Source organism: Hyposmocoma kahamanoa, unplaced genomic scaffold (genome assembly GCF_003589595.1).
Source record: "Hyposmocoma kahamanoa isolate Upper Pololo Valley unplaced genomic scaffold, ASM358959v1 224, whole genome shotgun sequence".
NCBI classification, from domain to species: Eukaryota; Metazoa; Arthropoda; class Insecta; order Lepidoptera; family Cosmopterigidae; genus Hyposmocoma; species Hyposmocoma kahamanoa.
In genome coordinates, this window is record NW_020653743.1 from 5,345,792 (window position 1) to 5,358,131 (window position 12,340).

Here is a 12,340-nt window from a genome sequence, read left to right on the forward strand (position 1 = left end):
CTCTGTTGGGTCAAGGCGACCGATGCTTACCTGCCCCACCTTTTATGGGGTCGATCCGGCCTTTGCATAACTATAATAATCACTATAGCGCGGTATTGGAGTTTCCATTTGCAGAGCAGTTAAAAATAGAACAGTCGGCAAGGGTCGCCAGAATGGAATCGTGTCATGTAAATGTCAAACCGGCCTTAATTTTTCTGGTTCCAGGGATAATTGGTTCCTTTGACTAGCTACTAATTAAAATTCGACTTGAATTTTAAATTAAAACGACTATATTAAGTTAACAATATTATATATATGAAGAGTGCTCTCTTACAATTAGAATTCTTATAGTGTCTATTAGATCATTGTACCCATTTTACTAATTAGCTATGACCAATTAGCTAGCCAATTCATGTAAGACTTGTCAATGAATGATTGAACATGTTTTTCTATTAACTATTACGTACGTGCCATTTTCCAAGAACATTATATGCTGTATTAATTCTATCAAGATGTCTCCTACGTGACAGCCGACAATTAAATGTCAAAAGCATACCAAATGCCGTGACCTCGGCTCATTGGAACTTTTGATATAAATACAAAATTTCAATACCCCGGAAGGAGCATCTTGGGATTCGAAAGGATTGCCACTTATCTTAATGGTTACTTAGAATACACAACCAAATGCTTCACCATCGCATTCACTAGAATAGTAAATTTAAACAGGTGTACCTTCTACCTGGGTGACTCTACATATATAAGAGTACGGAAATTGTAGGGCTGTGTGAGGTAGGTCGACGTTACGTAACCTTTACGGCTGTATTACGCCCGTATAGCGTGTACCGTACCGTACGGATTATGTTGCATATAATATTACTATACTACAGAAAGAACTTGGACTCATCATCGTTTTTGTATAACCGCATTGTTCCTTAAAATCCCAAACACCGAAAACCATTTGACTCTGAAATAGACAAATGAACAGAAAAAATTACGTCATCGAGTAATTTTCTGTGGAGGGTTGTTGAAATTTAGCAAATCCCGTGAATTCTCTTGACCTTTGATTAAAAAATATTAAGATCTATTTTCCTCTGTCGTATATCTTACGTTGGGTATTTGTCTCAGCTTCTCTCTTTCTTGCCGGCTGACGTCCTTTTCTGGCAACCTATATTGTTCGCGTGCCAAGTCTGTATATCGAACCGTATGAGCTAGCCAGCATTATAGATTTTCATATCGTGGCCTAAACGGATTACTGTGATCGCGCGCGATTCAAAAGGCAGGTCAAGGCAGAACAAAGGAGATACCGGACCAACTTGAGTGGCCGCAGGTGAACCTACTGAAGTTTGAGTTATAACGGTGTGGCTGTCAAAGGGTATAGATAAGTGCATGATGTAAGTACGCAGAGTAACCTTGATGGTGCAGCTGAGCCGGCCTCCCGTCGCGTCTGCCCGGGTCGGCGTTCGATTTTCACTTGGAGCATCAGCGCCCGTGTCTCGCCCGGGTGGGCGTGGTCTCCAGGCCGGTCAATAGCACGGCATCGCACTTCTCGCTCGCGCTTGGCACCGAACCATATACGCGTCTCTATCCCGCCGGGGATGATTGAAACGTCTGATGCCGCAGGCGCCCCGCGCGCCCCCTCCTCAAGGACGTTCAGTGAATCCGTCCCTCTCTGCCGCGAGAGCACGTGTCTCCGTTACTATTTCATAATATAATGTGTGCCCCCCTGGTACCGCGCGAAAATTCACAACCAATTATGAGTCAAGTGCCTGATAAATTAGGTGACAAATTTTATGCCTGAAAGGAATTCCGAAGTCGCTTTTAGCGATGAATGGGAAGCTCCGCTTTCGAGGACAATTACGTGCGCCGGTGAAGTGATATGGAGATAAGGAGCTTTGGGAACATCACCTCTTCGTGTTTTCCGTCCTGTGTACTTTCTCACCTTGCTACTGCTCTCATTTTGCCTTCAGGTATGTTGCCATATCCTTCGTAAAATACCCAACAAGTTTCAACAGCCTTAACAAGTTCTACTAGTAAGACGCATGAATGCCCTACAGACCATTAACGACGTATTCTAACCAAGAAAAATACCAGCTTCATTATATTTGCATAGTCCTCGCCTGGATGTCGCCGCGAGTCTAGACAAGTAGATACATAATAATTATACATCGAGCCAGCAAGGGCGTATTCTGGAGATGTGACTCACACAAATTCGTCTTCGGCATCGATCGTATCTCGTTCTATTTGTCGAGAAGGTCAGAGCGTAATCGAATACGGCCTATTGTTTGAGGTTAAAGCTGTAGTACAAACGTGGTTACCTGATACGCCGAGGTTTTTCTTTGAAAATATTAGTATTGATCCAACTACGCAAAAATTTCATGGTCATTTTCTACAAAACGTCCTTTCTAATAGTTGACATAGGTGCAGTGACATCATTGACGATTGCTACTTTGTACACAGGGCCTGATTCACGTACCTATCTGCTAAGGCATCGGTTAATGACAGTCGCGATGTAATCATCGCCAGGGCCGTAATTTACGCAAACAGCAACACATCGTGAGATAAAACGCCTACAATTGCTATTTGAAAATAGACGCGATTCTTATGGAAACACTGATGTGATGTTGAAAGCACAACAGTTAACTACGGTCGCCACCCACTAGGTGCTTATGGTAATATTAAGGCAAAAATATTACATTTCAAATAGTTTTAATAAAGCATCGTTTTTAAAAACCGCCATATTTGTTTTTTTCAAACAAACTTTTCGGGCCCTATATAAGTTCCATGGTTACGCCTAACGACATGGACGTTCAGGATTTGTAAAGAACTCGAAACAACCCATATATAAAAACAATATCCACGATCTAGATCCCGTAAAATATATAGTATCATTTCCAATATACGTAACAATCGCGAAAACCTAAGAACTCGATCAGTTACAGTCATTGTAGACTACTTAAGTCCTTCTTACGAGAAATTCCTGTTAGTTTAATTACATACCAAGCTCATACGTTGGAAGTATAAGTGCAAAAATGTGTATCAGGGGCCGATGTTACGTCATACTTCCTCTGATACCTTTCAACTGCTTGCATTCTTCTTTAGTTCTCAAAACCTTATTCCATTATTCAGACGGTGCAACATTGTTTAAATACGTTACATATATACTGATTCATATTCCCGAGAGCATGCGAGTGACATTTTTAACACAAACGACACCAAGTGAAGTCATCGCGGGCAGAAACGGAATGTTATATGAATCATTTCCTCCGCTAATCGTTTCGTGAGTTCACTGTTGTTATTTGAGTTGCTGAGCAAAATAATACTATATTTACGTCGTTAAAAAATTTCTTGTTGCTTTTCAAGTAAATTTTTTTAACCGACTTTGAAAAAGAGGAGGCTCTCAATTCGACTGTATTTATTTGTAGGTTATAGAATGGAAACCATTTATTACAAAACGTCACAACACAAAAATACACAGTAACAAATTTAAAAAAAAGATAAAGCTAAATTAAAACAAAAATAAAACAGAATAACAAAAAAAATTAATATAAATTATTAAAATTAAAATCTTAGTAAAAGGTAATGAAATGACCACAAAGCAAAAACATTAAATAGTCAACACTATTGTGTACTAAGAAGATGTCATGTGTGCGGCTGTGGTGTATGTAAAAGGATCCGCTCAGCTAATGTTACTACCGAGAAAAGGATGTGACGCTGATTTTCAGTGGACTCCAAAACCGAGTAATGGACGTGTGTGTCGCGTATAAATTAAAATGAATTACGTACGTTGTTACGAGGTAACTCCGACATTTGTAAACCGATTTGATGATTTTTGCTGGCAATGGGGTACGTACTACCTCTCTAAGGGTACTACTTTCAGGTAACCTATATCAATAAAACTTGGCACAGACTTAATTCTAATGAAAATAAAATATCATGGTGACATAGAGCTGATCTTATGATGGAAATGACAGATGAGGGGAACTCATTCACAATGTACAGAAGCTATCTGGTCCTGGTTCACATGATTCGTTCTGACGAGGACTTTCATATGCATTTAAGTTATCACTGAAGAGTTATCACGGTAATGAACGTCACATAAAATTTTGAGGTCGGTTTTTTTTAATTAAAAAGTTATAGTTTTTATAAACTCTGGCACTATTTAAAGATGACAATAATACATCTATACACACTTGGTCTATGTTTCATAGTGTGAGTGATAAAAAGTTTCTTCGAATTGCATTGCAACTTATGTATACCACATTTACAAGTAGATTGCTTAACGTAAATTAGTAGTAAAAATGTTCTGCTCAAATGTGAAACTGTTGTAAAAACGTTTGTGACGTATATGCGCTGTCTATAATTCATCTGCAAATAATAGTTTGATGATTCTTTTTTTGTATTATTTTGCATCACACGTCAAGATATTCCTACTTTTGTCGACCGTGTAAAAACTTTATTATTTTATTGCAAAATTAACGTCTGTGGATGATCAATCTGTCTTGCGACATATATTTAACATTAACTTCAATGATAATATTAAGCGCATGCTACACCGCGAACGAAGCTAGCTAACTTAGCTTGGCTCAAGTAGTTGTATGCAAAGCTAAAATAGGAAAATATGTAGTAAGTAGTGACTATGGATACGTCCGGGGGTGAAGGGCGACAGAAGGGCGATATATTTTACATAGCTAGCGGGATCGTTAGGTTCGTTTAGTTAGCTCAGTAAGCTTAGTTCGCGATGTGAATCGAATTATGAAAACGGCTACATAACCTACACTACGTTAACTTAGCTTCGTTCGCGGTGTAGCCTGCGCATTAAAGTTATGAATAGATGAAATTTAACTCTATTACATTTGTAGATTTTTATTTCATATTAATATATTGGTATACCAAGTGGCGGGACGAACAAGTTGTGCGCCTGGTAGTAAATGACACGCTGTACATAACAGTTGCAGTGCCACTCAGATGTTTAAATCGCAGAAATCTAAGGGGTACTGCAACCGCGCCCGTCACTCAGAGACAAGTTGGCAAATCCTATTTTCCTGTTATTTCACCAGCACCCTTCGAAATCGGAACGCAGTAATGCTCACATTACTGCTTAGCAACAGAAATAGGTAAGGTGTTTCCCTAAATTCCTGTAAAGTTTACCGCCCACTAAACAAGACCCGGAAATGTTCTATATAGGTCGTCGGTCTATCGTTAGTAAAACTTGTTGGATTGCCAATTTGAAACTGCCACCCAAAAAAAGTAGATAAAATATTGTTCCCGGCGGCTTCTTACGTCAAATGTGGGATACTAACTTGTAATAGCGACATACTAACGGTCCGTATAGGTAATTTAGTGGGTGATCAACTTCACTAAATTCGTAGTACTTGTCTATTTACACTCCCGGACACATAATACTAGCCACCTTGCGTTTTCAGTTTTAAATGCCTTAAGCGTGAAAAATGTCGGATTAATCAAAAACTATCGTCTAATTCTGAAACGTCATTTCCGTATGTTCTTATTGAAAATTTGTATTAAAAATAAAAATGCAAGGTGGCTCAAATTATATGTACGTGTCCCGGACAGTGTTGCCAGATTTGAGGTTACATTTTTAAAATTGTTCGTAACTTTTGACCCTCTCGCGTAATATGTGAGTAACTTTTGTTTTTAAGGCGATTTTCGTAACTTTTGATAATGATGAGATTTATAAAATTCAACTATATTATTTGTTTTGTAAATCATAAATAGTTTACGAACGCACCCAATTAGATCAATCAATTACTTATTAGAACTTTACTTTTCTTGAGCATATTTATGTTTTGGTTGTTTAAGATTTAGGCGTATACAAATAAATCCATTACTCTTAGAACCGAAAATATACTATACTAAAACTAACACTACTAAACTAACTTTTGCAGAAAAAACGAAATTTTTCAGGTAATAAAACGTAATTTTCAACTCAAGGGCCCTAATAGCACTGGTCCCTGAATATATTAAATGACTTACAAAATTCATGTTTCAACACAATTTGTCTATTTTTTGCGATCTTTGAGAAAGCCCATTCCTATACGCTATAGACACAGTAAGCAACCATAAGTAGATTATGTGGTTAACCACCTTACGTAAATGTATGTGAGAAGTATAGGTTGGCAATGCGTCACCGCGCGATACTTTCCGCAAATATTTGTACGCTCACCAGGTCCCTAAGGCGCTAACCCTAATTGATTATTTGTACTGGCTCTGTTTTCTTTTATGTAGCCAGGATGCCACATGCAGAATGTACTTCTTAAAAAGTACCAAACTTTGAAATGAATTTACTACAGAATTGGCTATAAAAAATATTATAAAAAAAACAACAAAATCGCAAACATTACTTAACTGCATTTTGCAAATCGATTTAGAAATAGAATCATAATCATATTATAAATATTTTTTAATGTGGATTTATGGATTCTATTTTTAAATCAATTTGGAAAATGCAATTAAGTAATGTTTGCGATCGATTTTGTTGATTTTTTTTTCTCACCAGGTCCCTAAAGCGCTAACCCTAATTGATTATAAGAACTGGCTCGGTCTTCTATTATGTAGCCAGGATTCTGCATGCAAAGTGTACTTCTTAAAAAGTACCAAACTTTGAAGTGAAATTAGTAAAGAATTGACTATAAAAAATATTGTAAAAAAAATTAACAAAATCACAAACATTACTTAATTGTGTTTTCCAAATCGATTTAGAAATATAATCATAATCATATTATAAATATTTTTAATGTCTATTTATGGATTCTATTTTTTTATCAATTTTGAAAATGCAGTCTAAAAGTAATTTTGTATTGTTAGTTTTTTTTTTCTAAAACTAATCGGCATTAGGTTTTCTGCATCTTGTTTTGACATCATTGTAAAATATATTAAAAAAAAGCTTAATTTTGTTATTAACTCTAGTTCTCAAGAACACTCAATTTGATATAAGGCATAATGGTATTACGTTCGCCCGACTACCCTATACATGCCTAGGCTTAAGATATTGAGTTGTTAAAGGTATTCAGATAACATCTATGAGGGGCTCAAGTTTGGAGGTCAAGATGAGAGGTCATTGTGTCGATGAAATTGTCTAGATAAATTAAGCTTGGTAAAAATTATATAATAAAGATTTTTTAATATTACCAGCTATTTGAAAAAGACATGACTAATTCTTGGTAATAAGGCGTAATATGGGATGGCACAGAATGTGCTAATGAAAAAAATTTTGTAAACGAAATAATTTTATGTCTATGTCGTTCATTTACAAATTATTCATTAAATAAAAAAATATATAAATTGAATGTCTGGTAGCCTAATGGTTTGACCTATCGTCTCAAGCAGGTGGTGTGTTCGAATCCAGGCTTGCACCTCTGAATTTACGTGCGAAATTTAATTTGAAATTTATCACGAGCTTTTCGATCTGCAAGGCAATTTAATGACGCGTGTGAGGTCCTCAGTATTATACGTACGTATATATAGGCCATTTTTTTTTATTGTGCAAGTTCAACTAGCACATTCTTTAGCAAATGAATTTCGTAAGCCATGTTATTTTTTCATCACGGATTCAATCACAGCCGGGCTTCAAAATCAGCGCCACGACACGGTTTAAAAAAAAAACCGATTGTGACTAAAGCTGAGCAAGTCCCCGATTGTGCTAGCCGCGACAATGTTTTAAGGTTTTCGCGATTGTTACACATACGAAATGAAACTATTTTTCCGGATTTTATGCAGTAGTAATTAATATATTATAATTTATTCTAAATTCTATTATTAATTAAAAATAACTTATATGTAATGAAAAAATCATATTGTTAAAATAAAATAACTGTAAAACATATGTAGCGTAAATTGGAAAGTTCGTTGAAAAATTTAAAAATAAGGTACCTATTTAATTAATAAGTTTTATAACTGTTGTGAAAAATAGGGTGGTTTGCATTAATATTAGACATAACTGGTTGATGACATTACCACCTCATTCAACTTGGGACTTGTAAAGGGCCCGAAACGTTGGTTTTATTTCCTGTGTTTTAATATTCTTTTTATTTTTTTATTATTGATTCTTTGTTTTTTTTTTGTTATATACATGTCTGCTCTTGTGCAATAAACAGTTTTCTTTCTTTCTTAACAAACGCCTTATTCAAGCCTTTTCCTAATTGATTTCGATTTATAGCGTCATTAATACTACGAAACGGCGGCGCACAAAACCGGCAACATAAATTAATCGGAACATAACGCAAACCACACTGTTACAAGAACACAAGCTCTGTAAGCTTTAAATAGAATAGAGAGAATTGAGCTCTATAAGCCTCTATACTGAAGGGGTTTCTAACCTGCAGTGCTTAAAGACTTACATACATACTTGTTTTACATATCCCATGTTAATCTGCTTAGCATATATTTGAGGTGTGTAAGTTTGTATAAGATAAATATTGACTTCTGTGTGTTTATGATTTTAAGGGATGGGTCTGAGTAAAGTCATCTATCTCTCTTTCACTAGCAACTCCCTCATTTCTGAGGATCGTGTAACCTCGAAACGCTTCGTGTCTACTCCTGCTGCGGATGATTTGCCTCTATCGGCTTCTGTCAAGCGCGTGCGTCCCTTTACGACCGTGCGAAATTTGGTATACGATCTGGTGGTCGTTTCCCGGCCGCGTTTTCAGCTATCTATAATCAGTATTTATGTGCATCAAATAAAGCGGTCAAAGGTACTAATAACTTTCTGAAAGTCTTACAATTTAAATGAACTCAATTTCTACAGAAATAAACATGTTTCCCTTATTGATGGTCCATGAAAATCTCCGAAAAAAGTTTTTACATTATAAACTAGTTTCATGGCAGAAAAATATGGTTTATGATAATGACACACACTATTGGGATACTATTTGACGACCTCGGTGGCCGAACGGTTTGCACTTGGCCACTGGATGAGGAAGTCCTAGGTTCGGTTCCCGGTATTTATATTTATATATTCTATTTGGGAAATGAACTTTTTCTAAATTTGGTTCTGGTCTTGAGTTAATTTCGTTGCTCTTTTAAAAACCTTTTTTTTTCTTAGTGCCATCTTAGCTTTCTCTAGTATCTTCCCAAATGAACTAAGTAAGATGCTATATTACAGTGCCTCTACCACGAGTTTACCGTGACAGATGTCGCTAGCTACCGCGTAAATTACTTCATAATTTTGTATATACTACTAGCGATAACTGGCACTGTAATTTCATGGTAGAGGCACTGACATTACAAAATAAAATGCCAAATCGGCATCAACAAATGATGATTGAAATAAAAAACGGACCAAATGTTTGCAGCCGCACTAACTTGCAACAGCTGCACTTAAAGCATTCCGACAAAACGCCGTACTGGGAATTGCATCCGGCACGAATTTGATTCCTGTACCTTGCGCTACTGTTTCAGCTGCTTGCTCGTTTGTTTAAACTTAAGGAGTAAACGCAATCTATTTTCGTGATTTTATATTAATAATTCGAGATTAGTAAGACTAAATTTTTCCACATTGAGAAAATTCACTATTGGAAAAGGTATCAAGACAGCGAATCCGTAAATTTCGAATGCAGAGTTACCAAAAACCATTAAATTAAATAAGGTACCTTAAACGGTAGGATTGGGAGACAGGATTATTTTTTATGATACAAAGGGACGGGACGAACAAATCGTGTGCTTGGTGGCAAGCGACACGCCTGACCATAGCAGTCTCAATTCATTCAGTCAGCAATTTTTTATAACATCAGTTATAAAAGAAATGATGATGATAACCTTAAAACTATTAAAATTTTAAACTCTATATTCCAACAAACACATTTGAATGTTTGACTGCTTTACAGGGTTCGTGGGCTTCAGTACGCTGCAATATGGAAATATACATTCTTGCTTGTGCTACAAATGTTACGACTTCGGAAATGGAGTCGGAGATAGTAAGAAAACTGAACATATTACAGTCCACTGCAAAGGTTAGATTTTATTACATCTGCGATTACGTTAGAAGGTCAGCAGTTATGACTATCTCGAATAAAAATTTGGAAATAACCCACTGGGATTTATCCAGTAGAGCGTTAAACTTTTAACAAATCTTTCGGAATATTTTCATTTCTTTTAACATTACTAGTTATCGTTTATTCATTTCAAACGCTAGTCCGAATGACTCCAGCTTTAGTATCAATAGAGCTCCCTGTGAAAGAGTTCGTCCGGAGAAGTACGAGAGACGACTGAAAAGTAATCGCTTTTGGCTATTTACAATTCAAAACTAATACTGGCCACTATCGCGACGTATTCATTGTTTATTCTTTTTTAAAAATTAGTGACTTATTTGTTTATTACGTTTCGCTTTGCATAGACAAAATTACGGACGAAAAAAGTAAAATATTTAAAAATGAGTAACATTTTTTTTAACGGACATTTAGTGTATTTCCTTTTTAAACGTTTTTTAAGGAAGTGTATAAGATCATTTTTTATTATTATTATTTTTTTAAGGCACATACTCAACATAGCCCCGCACTAGGGGAACCCTGTGTCGCGGGTGCTATGGACACACACATAGACAACCACAAATTACACCCAAACTCACGAGAGATATAAATGTAGGCCATATAAATATTTCTCCCGGCCCGGGAATCGAACCTGGGACCTCTGCGTGGCAGTCTGGCATGGTAACCGTTCGGCCACAGAGGCAGTCATTTTTTCATTAATTTGCTTTGCCTATGTACATTTCATGTTGAAAATCAGTACGGAGTACTAAAAAAACCGACCTCAGAAGTCATTCATCCCCTAGTTTGCCACTCGAGGTGGAATATTTTCTTCTGGTGCCACTTCTGAGGTACCCTCTTTCCAACAAAAGAATCATCAAAATTGGTTCACAAATTTGCCGAAGTTGTCACGTACATGCATAAAAAAAACACAGTCGAATTGAGAACCTCCTTTTTTGAAGTCGTTTAAGAAAGTAGCCATGGTTGTCTTTTATTTCATGCTTAGGTAGATTACTTTTCTGCCACCCCTCGTACCTTACTTATTTCTTCCTCCAAGCAGTATTGCGAGCATTTCTGGTTCCGGTTTTGAAAGGTAAGAGTGCTGGTGAAATTACAGGCCCATGAGACTTATGTCTCATGGAGACAGGCGCTGCAACTGCGCTCTTTGCGATTTAAACCTCTTAGCAGCACTGCAACTGTTATGAACAGGCGTGTCGCTTCAGGCGCACGACTTATTCGTCCGTGTCGATATTATAAAATAAGCTGGTGACTTTAATTATCCCAGAACTTTTGGGCTTTTTTAGATGTACCAACCAGTTACTGCTTATTTAAGAAAAGTTACTTAAAACTTTCTTGCCCTGAATTGCGACGAAAACTCTAAGGAAGTCCCTGGGAATCGAGATTAAAATCTTCGCCAAGTTCCTTTATTATGCCCAGGTTCATCGCAAGCGATACATCAAGACAAAAAAAATGTATCGGATGCTAAAACAGATTTGGTTTGAAATAATAAGTGGAAAATTGTAAAAACTTTATGAAACTACCTTCATGTATAACACTATTTTTGTAATGGTCTGAGAAATACTTTAAAAAATTTAAAAAAACAGTTAGACAACTTATTGACTAATAAAATATACTATTCAGTGTCTGAATTTTCCTTCTTTCTAGTTTTTTACATTTGTAAATTTATTTTGACGTTATTCAATTTGTTATTATTATTATTATTATTTTGACATCTAGTTACATTTTTCAATTATTATCATCAAAATTGATCCATAAAACTTGTTAAATCAAATTAAGTGATGTTATTAAAAACATATTACACCTGGTTTAGTCTGTTGAAGTGCATATGAATAAATGTATAATATACATTCAACATGTTTGCATGCCTAGTTTTTGGCATACAAACATGTTGAAATTATACTTATTTTGTACACGTCAACTTCTATACAATCTGTTTTTTCACAAATAAATGAGTTATGAATTAGATAGCATTTATGTCAACGCCATAACGCATGAAATAAAATAAATAAAAAAGCAACAAAGCAAATATATCAAACAGTCAACATAATTTGACATATCATACGTGCGGCTATGCATTTGCAAAAGGATCCACTCAGTTATGCTACAGCCGAGATTAGGTGTGACGCCTGTTTCAGTAAACTTCAAAGCCGAATGAAATAGTCATACGAATATAAAATATTAAATTGTCGCTTCATCTATCGATGACAAAATCTCATACATAGGTCAATGCATACATGAAATCATTTCTCCTTCAAAAAATAAATAAACATCATCACCAAATATCAGAATGCAATGTATTTATTATCTAAAGGAGACGGATACGCTTTCATACAATCTTGGGTCAAGACGTAAAAAGGTGAAAG

At 36.0% G+C, this 12,340-nt stretch overlaps 1 protein-coding gene and 1 long non-coding RNA gene across 14 annotated transcripts in view; one reads left to right on the plus strand and one right to left on the minus strand.

Moving 5' to 3' along the window:
- LOC113228109 (plasma membrane calcium-transporting ATPase 2) overlaps nt 1-12,340 on the plus strand; it is a 322,320-nt gene that overhangs the window by 113,019 nt on the left and 196,961 nt on the right. The window lies entirely within an intron of this gene.
- Nucleotides 1-12,340, minus strand: part of LOC113228111 — a 55,681-nt gene that overhangs the window by 25,561 nt on the left and 17,780 nt on the right. The window lies entirely within an intron of this gene.